Source organism: Ictidomys tridecemlineatus, chromosome 1, assembly GCF_052094955.1.
Source record: "Ictidomys tridecemlineatus isolate mIctTri1 chromosome 1, mIctTri1.hap1, whole genome shotgun sequence".
Taxonomy (NCBI): domain Eukaryota; kingdom Metazoa; phylum Chordata; class Mammalia; order Rodentia; family Sciuridae; genus Ictidomys; species Ictidomys tridecemlineatus.
Window position 1 is genome coordinate 77,829,680 of NC_135477.1, and position 18,605 is coordinate 77,848,284.

The window sequence follows — 18,605 nt, forward strand, 5'->3', positions numbered from 1 at the left end:
AAATACATCAAAATGAAAAGAAACAAACAACAGAAACAAAACATCAGATTTAAGCAATTAGATATAAATAAGTGCCTTAAATATAAATGATATAAACACACCCAAAAACAGACTGATAGAAGAAAAGTGGACAGCCCAGCAATACACTGTCTACAAGAAACTCACTTCAAATTTAATGACATAACCATAGAAGAACCTCAACAAACCCTCTGGCTTCCCTTGCTTTTAGCTGACATTTTAAAAAGCACTCAACTATAGGTCACACAGCTGACCAACGTAAGTCTCTCACTAGCTTTGCCATAGAGGACGAAACTAATAGGTTAAAAGCATTCTCCAGTAAAAGTTGTTTTCTGGTCCTCCCCTGTTCTATATCTCAAATTGCAAGATTAGCTATTCCTAGAAAAAGAAACTAGAAAGATATGAGTCATAAAATTTACTAATCAGTAACTTTCCTCTAGATTTATGGAAACCAGAATATCTGATGGTCTTCAGATAGCATCAAAAATGTGGGCCAAATGTTAGTCTTTTCTTCCTGCTCTTCCTCCTTGCTCTGTTCATAGTTGCTCTCATTATATCAAAGAAGACATTTGGTATTTGTTTTTTAGGGATTGACTAGCTTCACTAGAGTCATGAGATGGGAGGGAAAGGGAGAGAAAAGGGAAATTGCATGGAAATGAAGGGAGACCCTCATTGCTATACAAAATTACATATAAGAGGTTGTGAGGGGAATGGGAAAATAAACAAGGAGAGTAATGAATTACAGTAGATGGGGTAGAGAGAGAAGAAGGGAGGGGAGGGGAGGGGGGATAGTAGGGGATAGGAAAGGTAGCAGAATACAACAATTACTAATTGGGCATTATGTAAAATTGTGGATGTATAACGGACATGATTCTGCAATCTGCATTTGGGGTAAAATTGGGAGTTCATAACCCACTTCAATCTAATGTATGAAATATGATATGTCAAGAGCTTTGTAATGTTGTGAACAACCAATAAAAAAAATAAAAAATTAAAAAAAAAAAGAATGTATTATGAAAGAGAACTGGTTGACCTCTTTGTCATTAACTTGAAACCATTTATAGCTTCTTTTAGAAAATTGTCATGGATCTGTGAGCTAAGATATAAAATCTAAGATTTGAAATATATAATTGTATTTTCTGGTGTTCAGCAATTTTTTTATTGTTATTTTGAATGTGTCTTAAGTCTTCAGGGTAAAAAGTTTCAATATTTCACCATAAGCATGCTACCTGCTGTGTAGAGCCATGCTTCCATTAATTTGAGATGTTTGAAACGTTATGAGTGCTAACAGTTAATCACTTGTTGTATAAGAACAGATACACAACTGAAATGCCTACAGTAAAGCAAGTTCAGAGAGTGACATTGAGCAAAACATGCTAGAAAAAGTGTCAAAAATTGCAGCTGTCCAGAACCGTCCAGGAAATACTACTGTGAACACAGCTCGGTTTTCCAGAGAGCTAAAACTTTCATTTAAGCAACAAATATTTCCTTAATAGTCTCAAGCTTAATACCCTACAAGAGTCATGCTGGTTAACAGATATGGCAGATATTCAGCCACAAATATTTGTTTGTTTTTATGCTAATAGTATTTGTTGAAATAAGGTACATGCCACAAAATGAAGAAATCTTAAGAATGGAACTTTATTAATACTGGCACATGAACCTAATTGTCACCCATATAAAAATATATATATCCTTCTGTCCACACATATCCCATTCTAGTCAATAATTACTCTGCCTCATCCCCCATGCCAACAATTGCTATTTGTTGTTTCTAGCTTCTGAAATTCAATTTTCCCTATTCTTGAACTGCATTCATAATGTAATCATATTGAAAGTGATTTTGTGTGTGTGACTTTTTTGCTCCAATTTAATGCTTTTAAGATTTTTCTATGTAATAACATAATTTGATTTTTATATGTTTTAATGGTTGTGTAGCATTCCATGGCATGGCTATCCCAGTTTGTTGAACCACTGTACTGTTGAAGGACATAGTGTTTTTTCTTGTTTGAGTTATGATTAAAGTTGTAATGCCCATGCCCATTCCTAAAAAAAAAAAAAAAAAAAAAATGTGGGCCAAGGTCTTGATAATCTTATTCTTTAATTAAACAGTGAAATAATGTTTAACTTGCAGGGACAATAATGTGTTTGCCTAAAAAAATTACAGAAACTAGCGGGTACGATGGCACACCTGTAATCCCAGCAGTTTGGCAGCCTGAGGCAGGACAGCTGGGGCAATTTAGTAAAACCCAGTCTCAAGATTAAAAAATAAAAAGGGCAGAGGTGGGTGCGGTTGCCAGGGCTCGAGGATCTTGAGTTCAAAGCCAGCCTCAGCAACAGGAAGGTGCTTAACCAATACAAAATAGGGCTGGGGATGTGGCTTAGTAGTTGAGTGCCTCTAAGTTCAATCCTTGGTACCCACTAAATAAAAATAAAAAGGGCTGAGATGTAGCACAGTGGTAAAAGTACCCCGAGGGTCCAATCCCCAGTACTCAAAAACAGAACTGAAGGTCAATTATTACCACAGGGACATTCTGGCAGAACAGAAAGAAAAACATCCCTGAGTGACTGAGATGATTACTGGAGGATGGATGTGTGGCTCAGTGCATAGTGCTCCTGCTTTTTGCCCTCCTGCTCCTCATTTAACTGCCCTATAAGAGCCCTTTTGTGCCCCTGAGTTCCCTAAGACAGTCTTTGTTTGGGGGGATGATAGTTTTCCCTTCCAATTTCTCAGCATTGGCCTTTTAATAAACCTGATTTCCCTCCTACTTCTCATCTCCCAAGTACTGCTTTTGAGTGGAAAGCAGTACCCCTGGTACATAATTAGTTGAAAGTAAAAGGATAATGAAAGGATGGAAAAAGTAATGTAAACATTAATTAATTATATTTAATGTGATATTAATTTTTTTTAAATAAATTACTTCTTAGTGGTACTGGGGATTGAACCCAGGGCACTCTACCACTGAGTTTCCTCCCCAACTGCTTTAGTCAGCTTTTTTGTTGCTATGACTGAAAGACCCGACCAGAACAACAGTAGAGGAGGAAAAGTTTATTTGGGGGCTCATGGTTTCAGAGGTCACAATCCATAGACAACAAGGGGCAGGTAGAAGGAGAGAGAGGGAGAGGGGAGAGAGAGAAACTCCATTCTCCAAATACAAAATATATACCCCACAGCCACATACCCAATGAACCACTTCCTCCAGCCATATCCCCTACCTGCCTCCAGCTCCCACTAATTAATCCTATCAGGTATTAATTAGCTGATCAGGTTAATGCCATAAGCCAATCATTTCTCCTCCAAACTTTGTACTGTTTCCACATCTAAACCATAACATCAACCCTTTTAATTTTTTATTTTGAAACAGGGCCTTGCTAAGTTGCTAAGGCTGGCCTCAAGCTTGTAATCCTTTTGCCTCAGCCTCCAAAGTAACTGGGATTATAGAAGTGTTCCACTGGTAAAACATTAATTTTGGCTCCATTAATATGTTCTGAAGAAGACTCCAGAGTAAATTATCAGAATAATTTTATCAGAGAAAAATTTTCAAAAAAAAAAATATCAAAGCTATAGAGTCTTTACTGCTGCATTTTAAGACTTAAATTTTCATGTGTTGGCCTGGATGAGCTTCCCAGGATTCCAAAGATTTAGCCATGAAGGGCCCTGGACCCAGTAGGAAAGGTTCTCCACATGACTTATCCTTATGAGCCAGGCCAGCTATACTTCAGCCTATATTTCACATCACCTGACCACATATCCACAATTTTATTCAAACAAACCAATGACACCCTCCCAGAGGAACAATGGTCATCCTATACTTTTGATATTATAAAGTCTGCCCCCCTCAGTTCAGGTACCCATTTAGCTGGTCCTGAGCAAAACCCCTGTGTGGCCCTGCACAGTGTGCAATGTCATCCTCCTCTGAGCTTTGAAGTATACATGACAAAAACCTGCTGTTCATATTATCTGAAAAATGCTGGGTGTTATATGTTTAGCAATCTTCTGCTACTTGAGGTGGGGATCCATCCTTCACCAATGGGTGGAATGAAAGTGACTATAAAAAACTATGTAATGATAAAAGGATCAATTCACCAAGATATAATAAGTCTAAAGATTAGAAGAGCCAAATAACAGAACCTCAAATATATGAAGTAAAACTTCATAGAGCTGAAAGTAGATATAGATAAAATGCACAGTCATATTTGGTGACTTCAATATTAGTCTATATGTCACTTGTTAAAACTAGGAAGAAAATCAGCAAGGATACAGACTATCTGAACAATATAGTCAACCAACAGAATTTTAACTGATATCTATAGAATATCCACTAATAGTACAAATTTTTAAAGTACCAACAGAACATCTATAAAGACAGAGTAAATTCTAGACAGTAAAATATATTTCAACAAATTTAAAAGAACTGAAATCATAAAAATATATTACCATAATATAATGCAATCAAACGAAGTCCCCAAAGAAATACAAAAACACACAGAATGTAATGAAAATAGAAATATATCACATTTAAATTTATGGGGTATAGTAAGCAGTGCTAAGGGGGAAATTCATAAGCACTAAATATTTACATTAGAAATGAGAAAAGGTGGTATGAGGGGAAATGGTGGTATAGAGGCACCCAACAGCACTTCTATACTATTGCTCCACAGTATAGAAACAAAGCAACAGGTGTGTAACTGCTTGAGTTGAGTGGCTGTGGGTGACCACTGGAAATAGCACAGAAAACAAAACTGGGTGAAATCCAGACACTATACCACAGCTCTAGCACTGGGCACCTCAGTCAGGAGAAGAAAATTCTCCCCTTCAAGGGAGTAAATGTCAAAGAGCCACAGCAAAGCATGACAAAGAAGGCTGCATCCTACAGATAAACAGTGACCTGTAGTTGACTGGGCAGAGAACAACTACAGAAAACACTCTTGGCTTGGGGGAGTGTCTCTAACACAAACCCACAATAGTTTTATGTCACAGGGAACACAGGCTGTAATGCAACAAGGAGGAAAGTGGAGGGCAATGCCCTCTGGAATTAGTTTCAGCCAACATGTCCTCTGTAACTGGGAGCAACAGCAGCTACATGTGGTTTGATATTGGGGCCAGGTCTGAGAGTGCCAGGATTGAGGGTTGCAGATCACTTGGCTCCCACAACACCCCTCAAGCATGTAACTTGGTGGTTTAATTTCATTTTGTTGCATATGAATTTCCAGTTTTCCCAGAAGAGACTATCTTTTCTCCAATGTATACTTTTGGTGCCTTTGTCTAATATAAGATAATTGTAATCATGTGGGTTAGTCTCTGTGTTCTTATTCTGTACCATTGGTCTTCCAGTCTATTTTGGTGCAAATACCATGCTACTTTTGTTACTATTGCTCTGTAGTATAGTTTAAGGTCTGGTATAGTGATGTCACCTGCTTCACTCTTCAGGGTCTCTTATTTTTCCAGATGAATTTCATGACTGCTTTTTCTATTTCTATAAGGAATGTCACTGGGATTTTGATTTGAACTGTGTTAAATCTGTTCTACCTTTTATTAGTATTTTTGAAACATAATTTAATTGCGTTTTTTAAAAAAAGTTTTGATTTTTTTAATTTCTATTTTAATCATTTCCCCCTCTTGATTCTTTCTCATCTATTTTATTTATCTATTTAGTTTTACTATTTTTGTTGTTCTCTCTCTCTCTCTCTTTTTCCTTTTAGTGCTACAGATTAAGCTCAGGGCCTTGAGCACATTGGACATCTAAACAACACTGCCACTTAGACCCAGTTCCACTTGAATTCTGGTGAACACTTCTACCTAAAGAGTGAATACACGCTCCCAGCTGTTGACCCCTTCCCAGGCATGCATAGCTAGAGGCTGAAGTACAGCTCCTAAGCAGATACCCCCACAGTAGCCGCAGAGAGAAAAAAAAACACAGATTGGCATCTATGAGGGTCCTATATATTCAATGCTGCTGTACCAGGTCAGATCACATAGAGCTGCTAAGACTGAAACTGCATCCCACAGAGAGTGAGCTGTGATTCCAGCCCTAGCCTCTCCCTATGATCAGAGGATAAGAGCTTTAGGCTCTTTAACATGACTACAGCAATCAGCGTCAGAATCACTTTTAAGTAACAGAGCTACTATCTAACGTATCTGTAGAAATACCCAACTCCTGACAAAAATACCACTCTGATTGTGGGACTAACTACAGAGGTAAAACATCACATATCTGTTGCCTATATCACATTTGCCTGAATCGTCAGGAGTTCCCTTACTCTTGCAACATCTACAGGGACACTGTGTTTCTCTGATTTTCAGCATGGTATGCTCTGTGTCCAAACACAAATCACAACCAAGAAAGTTAAAGGGAAATTACACTACAGGGTCCAACTGAAAATAAAGTCAACATTACACAAAAAATTGATGCCCCATGACACACCATCAGGAGAAAATTTCTTATCTAGGTCATTACCTTAAAGTAGAAAAGATATCTACTCCAATAGATTTACGAATCTCAACATAGAAACACAAAAATATGAAAAAAAAATCAAATCCTAAAGCTCCCAATTCCATAGATATCAAAGTAGATGAAATACTGGACAAAGAATTCGAAAGAATGATTTTTATTAAAGCTCAATAAAATCCAGGAAAATACAAATAAACAACAAAATGAATTGAGGAAGACAATGTAGAATATGAATGAGCAATTCAATGGAGAGATTTTTAAGAACTAAAAAGAAATCTTGGAAAGAAAAATCTCAATAAATCATATAAGAAAAAACTCAGTTGAAAGGTTCCACACCATGAGATCAAGCAGAAGAAAGACTATCACAGCTTGAAGACAACTCTACCATAATATTATATTCAGGCAACAATTAAAAAAATGAATTAAGAGAACATATGAGATCTTTGAGAAATCACAAAAAGATCAAATATATACATAACTGACATGCTGAAGGCAGAAGAGCTACATGCTGAGGGCATATACGTATTCAGTAAAATAAAAGCAAAAAATTTACAAATCTTGGCAAAAACATGGATGTCCATCCAGGTGTTAAGAGGTAGTTAGAATCTCAAATTAAAATAAACAAACATGACCAGAAAAGAACTTTTCCATAACATAAAATAATTATCAATCAAGATTACTATACCCAACAAAATTATCCTTCAGAATGGAAGAAGAAATAGATTTTCCAAGACAGGCATAAACTAAAGGGAAATTTATAACCACTAGACCAGCATTACAGAAAATGCTTAAGAAAACCTCATACCCAGAAGAGGAAGAACAGAAACACAAATTAAGAAACAGGAAAGAACTGAGAATTAATCAACACAGTAACCAACAAACTTCAAAGATTAATAAAAGAAAAAGAAACATACACAAAAAAATTGAAAGAAAATCAACAAAATGATAGGAACAAGCACATGTTTTTCTTTTGATAATAATTCTGAATATAAATGATCTTAACTCTTTAAGATACAGCCTGGCGGAGGTTTTCAAGATGGCAGAATAGAGGAGGTCACGTTCCTGGCTATTCCATGGAGTAAAACCAAGAAAACCGACAGGCAGCTTCTCAGCAAGGTAGGTGAACAAAAAAAGTGGGGAGACTTTATTGGAATTTAAAACTGGACATTCAGAGCAGATCAGGCACTCAGAAGTTTGGATATAACAAAATAAGGAAGAAATCCCCAGCGGCACAGCTGCTACCACAGCCAAGCCAGAAGCTGTAGCCAGAGAGGTCCCGCTGTGAGTATAGTGGAGGGATAAGAGAATTAAAGGAACCCACATTTTGGGGAAGCCCAAGGCAAGTCTGAGCTTTTAGAAATCAAGGACATTGTCTGGCAAATCTGAAAGATGCGCTGTATAATATCCATGTATGGGGAAAGAAGGTGCCATCTGTGGGTGGTGGGCAGAGGACAAAGGAAGAAACCATTTTGCACTTGCTGCATTGGGGGCTGATGCCAGGCAAATCTGAGTTTGGCCCGAAATACAGGCCTAGTAAACACATACTGCATGACAAAGAGTATGTTTCAGTGACCAGAAGAAAATCAAAGGTGGAGAGAGGTTTACACAGGGCACAACTGGTCATGGAAACCTACCAAGTTGTACCCCTCAAATCAGACTGCTTGCAGGACCTGCTGGAAGAGATGCATCTGCCTGGGAACTTGGAAGGGTGGGGTGGGAGAAATTGTTTGGAGACTGAACCTGAGACCAGGAAATGTGGAGTCTATAGGTGATGTAGGGAACTAAGAATTGGGTCCTCTACATACCAGGAACCCAAGAGAGATCCCTGGGGTAAGTGCTGGAGGTATGCTGATTTAAAGTCTCCAGATAGACTGGAGCTTAGAGCCCACTTACCCCCAAACCCTGCCTCCAGGAATTCTACCTATGGGATTACCTCTTACTCCAGCAATCCAGAGGGTGGAACATCATGCTCCAGAAAACCTCACCTAAAACTGCTAAGAAGAGATGCTGAGAACATTCTGAACTTCAACAGAAAGAATTCTTTAACTTTTCATCAAGATTTTTTTTTCTTTTTAATTCTTTTTCACTATTTAATTGTGACCTTAATGGTATATGGACATTTATTTATTTTTTATTATTTCTTTTTTTTATTGGTTGTTCAAAACCTTACAAAGCTCTTGACATATCATACTTCACAGTCTCTTTTTTTTTTTCTTCTCATCTCTGGCATCTTTGAAGCCAGATATTTTATTTTACATGGATTAGTTTTTTGTGAACTAGGATGTTTGATTAGTATATTTTAGTTTTGTTTTATATTCTTTTATTTTTATTATTTTTTTTAAATTTTGCTTTACATATATTCTTTCATTTCCCTTGATTCTCTTTTCTTCTGCTCACAGCCAATCTCTAGTGTTCTTTCACTCTTCCTTTAATCTTTTTCTTCTGTTGTCTTTCCTCCTCCCTCATAATCATCACATCCTATATCAGTTCTGTTCTCTCCCTGCCCACCATTTGAAAATGTAAACCTTTTGCAAATTTGCTGCTTTTATTATAGGCAATAACTGATCATATAATTTCGGTTTATTGTGATAATTAACACTATGTCATAGTAGGAACTATTTAGTTTAATGCTGTAAATTGTTTGCATTGGTTGTTATAATTATTGTTTCTCCCTAAGCAGTGAGGTACAGACACAAAAACAACATAAAAAAGCAAGGGAGGGGGCTGGGGATGTGGCTCAAGCGCTAACACGCTCACCTGGCATGCGCGGGGCACTGGGTTCGATCCTCAGCACCACATAAAATAAAGATGCTGTGTCCACCGAAAGCTGAAAAATAAATATTAAAAATTCTCTCTCTCTTTAAAACAAAAAAAGGAAGGGAACAAATTGCCCTAAGCAAACCAAGATTCTCCAATAACAAAAACCATCTACAGCACAATGGAAGGAGTTTAGAATGTACATAGTTAAACTGATCTGCAAAGTAAAGAATGATGTAAAAAAGCAAATATAGGCAGCAAAAGATCACTTCAAAACCAAACAGAAATCCTTGATATGAAGAAAACAATAAACCAAATTAAAAATTCAACAGAAAGCATCACTAACAGACTAGACCACTTGGAGACAGACCTTCAGTCAATGAAGACAAAATACATAATCTTGAAAATAGAATGGACCATGGAGAGATATTAAAAAACCATGAATAGAACTTCCAAGAATTATGGGATAACATGAAAAGCCCAAATTTAAGATTCATTGGGATAGATTAAGGCAAGGAGACACAAATCAAAGGAATGCACAATCTTTTCAATGAAATAATATCAGAAAATTGTTCCAATCTAAAATATAAAATGGAAAAATCAAATACAAGAGGCTTACAGGACCCTAAATGTGCAAAATTATAACAGATTCACATTAAGGCACATTATTATGAAGATGCCTAACATACAGAATAATGATAGAATTCTAAAAGCTGCCAGAGAGTAAAACTCAAGTAACACTTAGAGGGAAATCAATTTGGATAATATAATATCAGAAAATTGTTCCAATTTGGAAATCAATTTGGAAATCAATTTTGGATAATATAATATCAGAAAATTGTTCCAATCTAAAATAATATATATCAACAAGACATAACAATCTTAAACATTTATGCACCAAACAATGGAGCATCTACATACATAAAACAAATCCTTCATAATCTCAAAAATCGAATAGATCATAACACAATACTGGTTGGCTTCAACAAACCTCTCTCACCAATCAACAGATCTTCTAAACAAAAACTAAATAAAGAAGCTAAAGAACTAAACAATACAATTAATAATTTAGACTTAAAAGATATAGAGAGACTATTTCATCAACAAATGAATATACTTTCTTTTCAACAGCACATGGAACACTCTCTAAAATAAACCATATCTTAGTTCACAAAGTAATGCTTAGCAAATACAAAAAAATCAGAGGTAATACCTTGCATTCTATCCAATCATAATGGAATGAAATTAGAAATTAAAAATAAAATAAGAAATAGAAGGTACTTCAACACCTGGAGACTAAATAACACACTACAGAATGACCAAAGGATTGTTGAAGAAATCAAGGATGAAATAAAAAAATGCTTAAATGTCAATGAGAATAGCAAAAAAAACATATCAAAATCTCTGGGACACTATGAAGGAAATTCTAAGGTGAAAGTTAACTGCATTGAGCTCATTCATTACAAGAAGAGAAAAATCACGAAATAACCTAATTTTACATCTTAAAGCCCTAGAAAAAAGAACAAACCAGCACCAAAACCAGTAGAAGGCAAGAAATAATAAAAACCAGAGCTAAAATTAATGAAATTAAAACAAACAAACAAACAAAAATTGATTAAACAAAAAGTTGGTTCTTTAAGAAAAGGAAAAAATTTGATAAATCCTTAGCCAAACTAACAAAGAAAAAGAGAAAACCCAAATTACTAAAATTCATGATGAAAAAGGAAATATCACCATGGATATAACTGAAATACAGACAATAATGAGAAATTACTTTGAAAATCTATACTCCAATAAAACAGAAAATCTTGAAGACACTGACAAATTTCTAGAGACATATAACTACCCAAATTGAAACAAGGAGATATAGAAAATTTAAACAGATCAATTTTAAGTAATAAAATTGAAGATGCCATCAGAAGGGGATGGATTGTGGCTCAGTGGCAGAGCACTTGCCTAGCATGTATGAGGCACTGGGTTCAATTCTTAGCACCACATATAAATGAAACAAAGGCTTGTTGACAACTAAAAAAAGATGCCATCAGAAGCTTACAAAAAAGAAAAGCCCAGGACCAGATGGATTCTCAGCTGAGTTCTACAAGACCTTCAAAGAAGAACTTACATGAATGTTCCTCCAATTATTCCATGAAATAGAAAAGGAAGGAACCCTTCCACACTCATTCGATGAAGCTAGTATCACCTTGATACCAAAACCAGGCAAAGACTCATCCAGGAAAGAAAACCTCAAAACAATACCCCTGATGAACACTCATGCAAAAAATTTTCAATAAAATACTGGCAAATGACACACAAAAACATATTTAAAAAAATAGTGCACCATGATCGAGTGGAGTTTATCCCAGGGATGCAAGGTTAGGTCAACATATGGAAATCAATAAACATAATTCACCAAATCATTAGACTTTTAAGACAAGAATCACATGTATCTCAACAGACACAGAAAAAGCATCTGACAAAATTCAGCATCTATTCATACTCAAAACACTAAAAAACTATAGATAGTAGGAACATATATTGTAAAAGCTATCTATGCTAACCCAAGGTGAACATCATTCTAAATGGAGAAAAACTGAAAGCATTCCTTTTAAAAATTGGAACAAGACAGGGATGCCCTCTTTCAATATTCCTGTTCAACACAGTTGTGGAACCCTAACCAGAACAATCAGACAAAAGAAAGAAATTAAAGGGATATGAATGGGAAAAGAAGAGCTTAAACTGTCTCTATTTGCCCATGATGATTCTATATTTAGAAGACCAAAAAACTCTACTAAAAAGCTCCTAGGACTCATAAATGAATTCATCAAAGTAGCAGAGTTTAAAATCAATACCAATAAATTAACTGTATTTCTATATCAGCATTCTACTGTGATGCAGCCACATCCATGTTTATAGCAGTTCAACTCACGATAGCCAAGATATGGAAACAACCTAGGTATCCTTCAATGAATGTATGGATAAAGAAAATTATATATATATACAATGGAATACCACTTGGCCCTAACTAAGAATGAAATTATGGCCTTTGCCGATAAATGGATAGAGCTGGAGAATATCATGCTAAGTGAAATAAGCCAATCCCAAAAAACCAAAGGCCAAATGTTCTGATTTGTGGATGCTAACCTATAGCAAGAAAAGGGTGTGGAAGGGAAGAATAGAGGTCTATTAGATTAGACAAAGGGAAACCAAGGAAAGGCAATAGAATTAATTGGTTGTAACTTTCCTAGCCTTGTATTTGTATACATGATGTGGATAACTCCACATCATGTACAACCACAAGACTGGGAATCTAAATAGAATAAGTTACACTCTATGTATGTATATTCTATCAAAATGCATTCTACTGTCATGTATAAAAAAAAATAAAAATAAAAAAACAAAAGATGGCATAAAAAATATAAAAAAAGAACTCAAAATACTCACCAGCAACAACAAAAAACAATCCAATTAAACTGGCAAATGATCCAAATAGACACTTTATAAAAGAGAAAGTACATAATGGCCAATGTAGTAAAAACTACCAATAACAAAAAACCCCAAAAGCCCAACAGGGAAATGCAAATCAAAACTATACTGAGCCAGGCACTGTGGTAAATGCCTGTGATCCCAGTGGCTCTGGAGGTTGAGGGAGGAAGATCACAAGTTTGAAGTCACCTCAGCAATTCAGTGAGGCCCTAAGCAACTTAGCAAGACTCTGTCGGAATAAAGAAAGTTGGGGATATGGTTCAGTGATAAAGTGCCCTTGGGTTAAGTCCCTGGTACCAAAACTAACAAAAACTACATGCAATTCCATCTAGTGTAGATTCACTCCAGTTAGAATGATATTAAGCAGGGTGTAGTGGTGCATGCATGTAATCCCAGTGGCTTGGGAGACTGAGGCAGAAGGATCACGAGTTCAAAGCCAAACTCAGCAATTTAGCAAGGCACTATGCAACTTAGTGAGGCTCCGTCTCAAAATAAAAAATAAAAAGGGCTGGGAAATGGGAAATGAATCAGTGGTTAAGTGCCCTGGGTTCAATCCCTAGTACAAAAAAAAAAAAGAAAGCCAAGCAAAAAGACAAATGCTGGCAAGGATGTAGAGAAAACGGAAAACAGAGCCTTTTATACTGTTAGTGGGAATTTAAATTAGTACAGCCACTATGGAAAACTGTATAGTTTCCTCAAAATCTAAAAAGAGAACTACCCTATGATCATGCTATATCAACCCTACATATGTATCTGAAGAAAATGATGTCAGCATACAAGAGATACCTACATACCTATGTTTATTGCAGCACAATTCACAATAGCCTACGCATGGAATCAGTCTAGGTGCCTGTCGGAAGACAAACGCATAAAGAAAAATATGGTGTGTATATGTGGACATATATATACACATACACACAAAACACATACACAATAGAGTATTATTCAGCTACGAAGAATCCTGTCATTTGCAGAAAAAAGAATGAAACTATAAGACACCGCATTAAGCAAAATAAGCCTGACATAGAAAAGTATTGCATAATTTTGTCAAAGGTAGAAGCTAAAAAAAGTAAAAACAAAGAAAAGGTCCTGTTAGGCATTGGGAGGGAGATCAAATAGAAGGCAGGGGGGAGGCCGAGAAGGGAGGGTAGACATATCAAAGTACAACATATGCATGTGTAGAAATGCCACAGTGAACGCTTTCACACATTAGCACACAATGAATGTGTGTTACTAACTAAAATTTTAAAATAAAAAGTTTCAAACCAATAATTTAATAAAATTAAAAATGCAAAATAAATCTAAAACAAGCAGAACAGAACTAATGAAGCTAAGAGCAGACATCAACAAAATTGAAAACAGGAAAATAAAAAGAAAAAAATCAACTAATCCAGACTGGAAAACCCACAGACTTCTTGATTTAGATATGGGAGAGGGAGAAGTCACAAAAATCATGAGCCCTCATTTTGAAGAAATCTATGCCATGGAACTCTCTGAAACTATGATACAGCCGCTTCAGAAGAAGAAATAGAGTGCTTAGACTCAAAGAATGATAGAATACAGGGTTCCTGTAATTTGTCATCGCTGCTTGAATTTGCCAGACTGCAGTGATCAGCCCAACTTTTTTAAAGGTATCAGAAGTATCTTAGAGTCAACTGAGGCACAGTCATCCTTGACTAGGTCCTGCCCTTTCATCTCTATGCGGAAAACAGTGGCAGGTAGGAGAAACCATCAGAAAGTTTGGAAATCAAGGGAAAGAATTGGGAAGAACAAGTGAAAACCTGCCTGAGGTGTTCAGAAAAGCTCGTTTTGTCATTGAAGATTTCACCAGACTTCCATACCTATGCAAAGGTGACATGTATAATGACTAGTATGTTTTAAATGATGCTGTCTTTGTACTCAAACCAGTTTAGACTTCTGGAGGCCAAAATCTTCAGAGTTACCCCCAGGATCTACCCTTCAGAAGAGGGTTCACAATTATGTGATGGAAGGACCTTTGAGGACTACCATTCTAAATATCATGTAGGAAGTTGAAAAGTAAAAATACTAATTATTTTTTTTGTAGTGTGTAAAAGGAATGTTTCTAAAAAACAAAAACCCAACTCTAAATATAGGTCACACTCCAGTTATGATGGAAGATATGTTTTATACTTAATTGCAGTTGGGATTCACTCCCAAACAAAGAAATAGTCATGACTTCATGGAGCCAATAAATGGATTGTTTTTAATAAAATGAAGACTGGCAATAAAGCTGTTCATTCAATTCAAAATATTGATTGTAAGGTATAGCCACTGATATTCTTTCATGTTTAGAAACTCTTTGTTATTCGAGAAAATATTTTTAATCATACTAATAAACTTTTTTTGGAGATGAAAAGAAAAAAGACTTGAGAGCACATCTCACAAAATAAGATATTCAAATGGCTAAAAAGCACACAAAAGATGCTCAATAACATTATTTTGGTTTGTATGTTGAGAATGATGACGGCACACCTGTAGCAAGGAGGAGTATAGGGAAATTTACAACTCAAGATGTGATTTTTCTAAGGAAAGCAGGGCAAATTTACTAAATTAGTTCAAACATGGCTTGGAAGAGCTGGGAGGAAAGCAGAATATCTTAGGGTTTTAATGGTGATTTTAGAGTGGAGTTTTAGGGGAGCAGCAGATATAAATGGTTTGAATTTCTTGCTGGTGCCAAAAAGGAAGCACTGGGCTTTCTTTATGGGCTTATCCAGGCATGGTTCAGAATTGGAAGGGGTGCTTAAAAGCTGTCAGCAAACAATAAAAGTGGAGTCAGATGCATTTTCTTATAAAGTTGTGCATCCATTTATCTTATGGCCAAGCATTCCACTCCTAAATATTTATCAAGTTGAAATAAAACTAGCTTTTACTAAAAGACCTATATACAAATGTTCAGAGCAGCCTTAACTTATTGAATACCAAGTTTTCAATTCTGCAAATATTTCAATGAAACTGACATATGTGTATTAAAATAGATTTAAAATCATAATTTATCTTATATATTAGTATAATTATAATATAATCATGTTCTTAATAACAGCCTCAAACCTAAAAGACCATTAAAAGAAAATGCTTAAGCAATTATGGCATAGTCATGTTAACAGAATTCTACTTAGCAATAAGAAAAACAAATTACAATGAGTAAATCTCAAAAACATTATGCTAAGGCTCAAGAATCAAACAGATAATAGTATGCTTTGTTATGTAATTCTAAAAAGACAACCTTAATCTAGAGATTACTGGTTGCTTTGGGGCTGGTGGTGGTATGGATGGTAGAGACTGACTATAAGAGACATAAAAGTGATTTGTGTGGTGATGAAAATGTTTCTTAATTTTAATAATGGTATGTAGGCATCTTTATTCAAGCTAACAAAACTACATTGTTAATACCAACATATTCTACTTTTATGAAACATATATCTCAATAAAGTTGATTTACGTAGAATATATACTGTCTGATGTATTTGTATGAAGCAAAAAAAAAAAAAAAATCAGGCAAAACAAATCTGTGAGGATAAATCCATAAGAGATTCCCAGGGGCAAGGGTTGGACTGTTAACTATCAACATATACAGGCAAACTTTCTGAGGCAATAGATATTTTCTTAGCTTGCTTCAGGGGGTATGTATAGGCATATACAAAACTGTCAAATTTCACTCAACTGAACATTAAGTTATATTTCAATTTTTTAAAAGTGTGCTGTTTAACAAAAACAAAAAAAAATTTTCTAATCCCCAAACTAAGTAATACAACTAAAAGTTGGACTTCATTTTCTAATTATGAAGAAAATAAAAGAATTGAAAAAAATCACAAATAACTTATGAAAATGTTAAAAAATAAACAAAAAATTACAACCATAAAATAAACTAACGATCATAGAAGACACTAAAAACCAGAATTATATAAAATTAACCTCTAAGAACACGTTCTAGATACATATATATGCTCATCTGCCAGAAATGCTTAACCTGAATCTAATCAAGGCTTGAATTCTAACATGTAGTTCACAGGCATTCTAAGAAAGAAAGAACAAGTTGAATGGCACTATTAAGAAAACTGATCTAGAATTAGGGCCACTTCCCAAGACAATGGAATGCTTCTCTTCCAAGTCAACTGTCATTATAAAAGGATAGGTGGGCAGTTAGGGTATTGCTCTAGCTCAGGTGTTACCAAAGTTTTTTTTTCTATGAACAATCAGAGTAAATATTTTAGGCTTAATGGCTATATAGTCCCTACTGTAACCATTCAACTGCTACTAACAAATACATGTGATTGTGTTCCAATACAACTTTATTCATGAAGATTGAATTTCATAATATGGCTGTCATAAAATATTATTTGGGAATTTTTTTAGCCCCCCAAAATATAAAATCCATTCTCAGTATGCAGGTTATCTATTTGGTGGTAGCTGGATTTAGCCTGTAAGCCAGATTCTGTGAGCACCTGATATAGATTAAAAGACTAAGGAGACAATAGCAAAATGTTATGCACAACCTAATCAGAGACTAAGAGGGAAAGAAGAAGATTTAAAAACATTTGGGATTAACTGGGAAAACCTGAATATGGCTTAAATTACATGATAGGTCATTATTATAATTAATTTTCTACATAGATAAGATATTATAGCTATAGAATATACCCCAGGGTGCCTCAGAGTTCTTGATTCGCTGTGTTTTTAAATGTTTTAGAAAATCACGTACACAAGAACCAAAAGCACATATAGCAAAAATAAATTAATGATTGCTGAATCTAGGTAGTAGGCGCCTGTGTTTATTATACCATTACTTTGACTTTTCTATGTTGCTATTTTTATTTGACAAAAACATAAAAATTAAATAAAAATTAATTTACTTGAACTAAAGATTGTGAATGTTAAGGCAATTTATAAAATGAAGCAAATTGCCTTATTAGATTTCCAAAGGTATAATAAAGATATTTAATGGAGAAAATAGGAACAGAAGAATAAAGAGGTCAATAAAAGAGAAGAGACTGCCGAAATAACTGGCCTTAGACATACACATACCGAATTTAAGAACACACCATGAACCCACGTGATTCCCAACAGTAATAGAGAATCATGATCTGCAAATAAAATTTAAGTTGATCCTTATCTGAGTTCCAGTTAAATGTACAAAATGCAACTATAAATCCAATTCTAGGGTCAGTCATACAAGATTTAAGTACTTCAGTAATTGTGCTGTGAGGGCTCTTTCCAAAGATCTGAAATTAATTAGCCTGAGCTATTTTGCTAAAATTTTTTCAAGGCAAGGACCTCTGATCAGTGCAAATAGAAGTCCCACCATGACTTTTTGTGTTCAAAGAAATTGTGTCCAATTACAACTTTCAAAGGAGGGACAAATGATACTGCATCTGGCCTCTGAAGACCTCAGGCTGGATGGCAGCCTATATTGATATTGCCATTTTGCATCTTTTTCCTGAAATGTACTGCAAATTTGAAAGCACTATCATTTTGGGTCACATAAGTCTTTTTTAGCAATGGAAAGCTGCTGAACTGTCTCAGTTAGTGCAGTAATACAAAAAGATTTTCTGTTGATAATAACCCATTTTGTCCCACTGTCTCCATGTAGAACACGTATAAAAACTTATATACCTTATTTTATATAATACACAATCATATAATATTATAGGTATAGTTACATAATTTGATAATATAGCAACATTATATTTATAGTATACATAAGTTGTAGATTATGATTTCCAACCTATTTTAATGAACCTATCAATTTTACTGAAACAGTCACAGAATTCAAAACTTGGGACTTAATGAGTTAATGAAAATAATTTCCCTCCCAAAAGACTAATAGATTTAACTATATTATATTTTGAAATAAATTTATTTTAACATTAAACAAAA

General features: G+C 35.1%; 1 protein-coding gene and 1 pseudogene across 3 annotated transcripts in view; one reads left to right on the top strand and one right to left on the bottom strand.

Annotated features, from left to right (window-relative positions):
• Positions 1-18,605, bottom strand: part of Bms1 (BMS1 ribosome biogenesis factor) — a 51,993-nt gene that overhangs the window by 15,064 nt on the left and 18,324 nt on the right. The gene's annotated exons all lie outside the window — the stretch shown is intronic.
• On the top strand, positions 14,035-14,623 carry LOC101970572 (protein-L-histidine N-pros-methyltransferase pseudogene; annotated as a pseudogene).